Source organism: Arachis hypogaea, chromosome 1 (genome assembly GCF_003086295.3).
Source record: "Arachis hypogaea cultivar Tifrunner chromosome 1, arahy.Tifrunner.gnm2.J5K5, whole genome shotgun sequence".
NCBI classification, from domain to species: Eukaryota; Viridiplantae; Streptophyta; class Magnoliopsida; order Fabales; family Fabaceae; genus Arachis; species Arachis hypogaea.
In genome coordinates, this window is record NC_092036.1 from 81,992,865 (window position 1) to 81,999,406 (window position 6,542).

The following is a 6,542-nucleotide window of genomic DNA, read 5'->3' on the forward strand; positions in this document are numbered from 1 at the left end:
GTTCTTTGGCGAGCAAAGGGGGTTCATCCTCCCAAGTCTCATTACCAAATAACCTGTTATTTAGCTTCATGATTGCTCCAAGGTACTTAGCAACTTGCTCTTCAGTGACGTCTTCGTCCTCTTCAGAGGAAGAATACTTATCAGAGCTCATGAATGGCAGATGTAAATCGAATGGAATCTCTATGGTCTCAGTGTGAGCCTCAGATTCCCATGGTTCCTCATTAGGGAACTCATTGGAGGTCAGTGGACGTCCATTGAGGTCTTCCTTAGTGGCGATCACTGCCTCTTCCTCCTCTCCAAATTCGGCCATGTTGATGGCCTTACACTCTCCTTTTGAATTCTCTTCTGTATTACTTGAAAGAGTACTAGGAGGGAGTTCAGTAACTTTCTTACTCAGCTGACCCACTTGTGCCTCCAAGTTTCTAATGGAGGACCTTGTTTTATTAATGAAACTTTGAGTGGTTTTGATTAGATCAGAGACCATGGTTGCTAAGTCAGAGTGGCTTTACTTAGAATTCTCTATCTGGTGCTGAGAAGATGATGGAAAAGGCTTGCCATTGCTAAACCTGTTTCTTCCACCATTATTGTTGTTGAAACCTTGTTGAGGTCTCTGTTGATCCTTCCATGGGAGATTTGGATGATTTCTCCATGAAGGATTATAGATGTTTCCATAGGGTTCTCCCATGTAATTCACCTCTTCCATTGATGGGTTTTCAGGATCATAAGCTTCTTCTTCAGATGAAGCGTCTTTAGTACTGCCTGGTGCAGCTTGCATTCCAGACAGACTTTGAGAAATCATATTGACTTGCTGAGTTAATATTTTGTTCTGAGCCAATATGGCATTCAGAGCATTAATCTCAAGAACTCCTTTCTTCTGATTCGTCCCATTGTTCACAGGATTCCTTTCAGAAGTGTACATGAATTGGTTATTTGCAACCATTTCAATGAGTTCTTGAGCTTCTGTAGGCGTCTTCTTCAGATGAAGAGATCCTCCAGTAGAGCTGTCCAATGACATCTTGGACAGTTCAGACAGACCATCATAGAAGATACCTATGATGCTCCATTCAGAAAGCATGTCAGAAGGACACTTTCTGATCAATTATTTGTATCTTTCCCAAGCTTCATAGAGGGATTCACCTTCCTTCTGTCTGAAGTTTCGGACTTCCACTCTAAGCTTACTCAATTTTTGAGGTGGAAAGAACTTTGCCAAGAAGGCATTGACTAGCTTTTCCCAAGAGTTCAGGCTTTCTTTAGGTTGTGAGTCCAACCATATCCTAGCTCTGTCTCTTACAGCAAAAGGGAATAGCATAAGTCTGTAGACCTCAGGGTCAACCCCATTGGTCTTGACAGTGTCACAGATTTGCAGGAACTCAGCTAAAAACTGATGAGGATCTTCCAATGAAAGCCCATGGAACTTGCAATTCTGTTGCATTAGAGAAACTAATTGAGGCTTAAGCTCAAAGTTGTTTGCTCCAATGGCAGGGATGGAGATGCTTCTCCCATAGAAGTCGGGAGTAGGCGCAGTAAAGTCACCCAGCACCTTCCTTGCATTGTTTGCATTGTTGTTGTTTTCGGCTGCCATGTCTTCTTCCTTGAAGATTTCTGTTAGGTCCTCTACAGAGAATTGTGCTTTAGCTTCTCTTAGCTTTCGCTTCAAGGTCCTTTCAGGTTCAGGGTCAGCTTCAACAAGAATGCCTTTGTCTTTGTTCCTGCTCATATGAAAGAGAAGAGAACAAGAAAGTATGGAATCCTCTATGTCACAGTATAGAGATTCCTTGATGTGTCAGAGGAAAAGAAGAATAGAAGGAGAAGGTAGAAGAATTTGAACTTATCAAGAGAGATAGAGTTCGAATTGTGCATTGAGGAGGAGTGTTAGTCCATAAATGGAAGGATGTGAGAAGAGGGGAATAATTTTCGAAAATTAAAGTAAAAGATTTTAAAATAATTCAAAGAAATTTTGAAAAATGGTAATTGATTTTCGAAAACTAAGATTGGGAAAGAAATTAAGTGAAATTTGAAAAAGATTTTGAAATTAGAAAGCAAAAAGATATAATTGAAAACTATTTTGAAAAAGATGTGATTAAGAAGATATGATTGAAAAGTTATGGTTTTAAAAAGATATGATTGAAAAATAATTTAAAAAGATTTGATTTTTTTAAAATTAATGACTTGGCTAACAAGAAAAGATATGATTCAAACATTAAACCTTTCTCAACAGAAAAGGCAACATACTTGAAATGTTGAATCAAATCATTAATTGTTAGCAAGTATTTTTGAAAATGGAAAGAAATTGACTTTGAAAATATGTGACTGAAAAGATATGATTTGAAAAAGATTTGATTTTGAAAAATTATGAAAACTTGAAAAAAATTTGAATTAAAAACAAAATCTTCCCTCTTGTGCCATCTTGGCGTTAAACGCCCAAAATGGTATCCATTCTGGCGTTTAACGCCCAAAATACTACCCTTTTGGGCGTTAAACGCCCAGCCAGGTACCCTGGCTGGCGTTTAAACGCCAGTTTTCCTTCCTCACTGGGCGTTTTGAACGCCCAGCTTTTTTTGTGTAATTGCTCTGCTGTATGTTCTGAATCTTCAATTCTCTGTATTATTGACTTGAAAAGACACAAATTAAAATTTTTTTGAATTTTTAATGATGAGGAATAATCAAAATGAAACTAAGATCAAATAAACAATGCATGCAAGACACCAAACTTAGAAGTTTGTATACTATTGACACTAACAAGTTGAGAATGCATATGAGAAACAACAAAACACTCAAGACAAGAGAATTTAAAGATCAGAGCAAGTAAATCATCAAGAACAACTTGAAGATCAATGAAGACACATGAAAAATGCAAGAAGAAGAGAAACATGCAATTGACACCAAACTTAAAATGAGACACTAGACTCAAACAAGAAACATAAAATATTTTTTGATTTTTATGACTTTGTAATTTTTTTGGATTTTTCGAAAATTATATGGAAAAGAAAATAAAGAGATTCAAAATTTTTAATAAGAATTCCAGGAATCATGCAATGTTAGTCTAAAGCTTCAGTCTAAAAAGATTAGACATGGCTAGCCAAGCTTCATCAGGACATTACATTCAAGAGCTAAATTGATGAAAATCAATCAACTTTGGTGATGATAAGAACATCACCTTGAAACTCTAGAATTCATCCTTAAAAATTCTGAAGAAGAATACCTAATCTAAGCAACAAGATGAACCGTCAGTTGTCCAAACTCAAACAATCCCCGGCAACGGCGCCAAAAACTTGGTGTTGTTGCCGGATCAAAACTTGGCACTGTTATTGCAGGGAACAAATGCGAAACTGTAGTTAGGACATTTAATTCCCCGGCAACGGCGCCAAAAACTTGGTGCACGAAATTGTGATCATCAATGGCGCCATCAACATGGTACACTCAATTGCAATCTCAACTCTTTATCACAACTTCGCACAACTAACCAGCAAGTGCACTGGGTCGTCCAAGTAATAAACCTTACGCGAGTAAGGTTCGATCCCACGGAGATTGTTGGTATGAAGCAAGCTATGGTCATCTTGTAAATCTCAGTCAGGCAGATTCAAATGGTTATGGAGGATAACATAAAACATAAAATAAGGATAGAGATACTTATGTAATTCATTGGTGAGAATTTCAGATAAGCGTATGGAGATGCTTTGTCCCTTCCGTCTCTCTACTTTCCTACTGTCTTCATCCAATCCTTCTTACTCCTTTCCATGGCAAGCTGTATGTTGGGCATCACCATTGTCAATGGCTACAGTCCCGTCCTCTCAGTGAAAATGTTCAACGCGCTCTGTCACAGCACGGCTAATCATCTGTCGGTTCTTAATCAGGTTGGAATAGAATCCAGTGATTCTTTTGCGTCTGTCACTAACGCCCAGCCTTCAGGAGTTTGAAGCTCATCACAGTCATTCAATCCTCGAATCCTACTCAGAATACCACAGACAAGGTTTAGACCTTCCGGATTCTCTTGAATGCCGCCATCAATTCTAGCTTATACCACGAAGATTCCGATTAAGAAATCCAAGAGATAAACATTCAAGCCTTGTTTGCTTGTAGAACGGAAGTGGTTGTCAGACACGCGTTCATAAGTGAGAATGATGATGAGCATCACATAATCATCACATTCATCATGTTCTTGGGTGTGAATAAATATCTTAGAACAAGAATAAGCTGAATTGAATAGAAGAACAGTAGTAATTGCATTAATACTCGAGGTACAGCAGAGCTCCACACCTTAATCTATGGTGTGTAGAAACTCCACCGTTGAAAGAACATAAGAACAAGGTCTAAGCATGGCCGAGAGGCCAGCCTCCCAAAGAGGGTTCAATCATAAAAACATGATCAAAAGATTATCCGAAGATTGAAAGATGCTTAATACAATAGCAAAAGGTCCTATTTGTAGAGAACTAGTAGCTTAGGGTTTACAAAGATGAGTAAATGACATAAAAATCCACTTCCGGGCCCACTTGGTGTGTGCTTGGGCTGAGCATTGAAGCTTTCATGTGTAGAGACTTTTCTTGGAGTTAAACGCCAGCTTTTGTGCCAGTTTGGGCGTTTAACTCCCATTCTTGTGCCAGTTCCGGTGTTAAACGCCAGAATTCTTGAGCTGATTTGGAACGCCAGTTTGGGCCATCAAATCTCAGAAAAGTATGAACTATTATACATTGCTGGAAAGCCCAGGATGTCTACTTTCCAACGCAATTGAGAGCGTGCCAATTGGAATTCTGTAGCTCCAGAAAATATACTTCGAGTACAGGAAGGTCAGAATCCAACAGCATCTGCAGTCCTTTTCAGCCTCTGAATCAGATTCTTGCTCAGGTCCTTCAATTTCAGCCAGAAAATACCTAAAATCACAGAAAAACACACAAACTCATAGTAAAGTTCAGAAAAGTGAATTTTAACTAAAAACTAATAAAAATATAATAAAAACTAACTAAAACATACTATAAACATACTAAAAACAATGCCAAAAAGCGTATAAATTATCCGCTCATCATGATGACATGTCACCATGTCATGTTTTTCTATGCTTTTTCATACAAGAAATTGATGATTAGTGTTTAAATATTGCATTCTTTTGTGCTTAATTGGAATATTTCCTTGATCTTTTAATTTTATAAATCTTGTAGGAAATAAGAAGAAAAAGAAGCAAAGAAGCACAAAATAAGCTAAAAAGGAGAAAAAAATAGCTTCGAGGCACACTTTGAAGTTGGAGCACACTTTGGAGCCTTAGGCCACGCTTTTAAAAGCGTGGCCCATGACCAAATCAAAGAAGGAAGCAACCAGCACACACAATGCTCCGCTCTTACCAAGAGCAGAGCATTATCGTGATGAAAAAAATGAGCTTGGAAGCAAAATTTCCGCTAAGTTAAAATATGGGCGCTCACAACATGACCATGCCTCCTTCAAAGGGCTATAACTAGAGCTATAGATGTTCGATTGATGTGCTTTCAGTTGCATTGGAAAGCTGATATTCAGATCTTTCCAACGATATATGACAATCCATATTTGGCATGAAATTGAGGCACGAGTGAAAGGCATCTTTAAGGACAAAAAACAAGCAAAAAAATCAGCCAATGCTTCCACCAAGGTTCGAAGCTGGAGCCTCACTCCAAAGCAAAGTAGCGCTCTCAAGGAGAGCAGAGTGCTCTCTTGGAGAGCATTGTCGTGCTCTCTCCCAAAGAAATGCAAGGAAATTGGGCAAGAATGCAACCCCCAAGGCTTGAACTCGGGTACCTCACCAAGGAAGCCAATGCTCCGCTCCCCACAAGAGCGGAGCACTATCCTGATTGCTACCCAACATGGCACGCAACAAAGAGGCCAAAGACAAGCCTCAATTCTCCGCTCCCCACAAGAGCAGAGCACTCTACTGGGAGCAAACACTCATGGGCCAAAATTCAACCAAAATTCCATTTAAATTCAATTCCTCACCAAATTGAATCAAGGCCAACGAAACCCATTTCTACTCAAATCCAAAGCAAGCTAAGCCCATTATCATCACTAAAAGGCACAAGAACAAGCTAGAATTAGGATTTCTATTTAATTTGTTTTTCATTTCAATTTCATTTTATTTTGTAAAAAGCCTATATAAAGGCATCATTCTCATTTTCATAGGGGGCTGGCTCAACTAAGGAGAATTAGGAGTAGGAGTAGATCTCTCTCTCTCTCTCTTAGTTTTTCTTTCTGTTTTGAATCTGGAGTGAAATTGGAGGAATTCTGTTTCATTTTCACTTTGAGAATTCTCTTTGTTTACTTTCTAAAATTGAATTGAGCTTCCTTTCTGATTTGTTCTTCAAGCAATTCCTATTTCTGTTTTGCGTTTCTGCAATTCTCTTCTACAAATTCACTTTCTGCCGTTTTCCAATTGAGCTTGCTGTGATCTTGATCTACATTCTTGCAATTTACTTTCATGCAATTTAATTCTTCCTCAATTGTTCTGCATTTTACACTTCTTGCTATGATGTAAATTTTATTCTTCATGCAATTTAAATTTCCAGATTGCTTGATTTACTGCTTTC

General features: G+C 38.3%; 1 non-coding gene across 1 annotated transcript; it reads left to right on the forward strand.

The window, feature by feature from the left end:
* The first annotated feature begins 1,069 nt into the window (after nucleotides 1-1,069).
* LOC112716041 (small nucleolar RNA R71) lies at nucleotides 1,070-1,177 on the forward strand. The gene has a single exon (XR_003160137.1). It is a non-coding gene; the product is annotated as a small nucleolar RNA R71 (small nucleolar RNA).
* The last annotated feature ends 5,365 nt before the right edge of the window (nucleotides 1,178-6,542 follow it).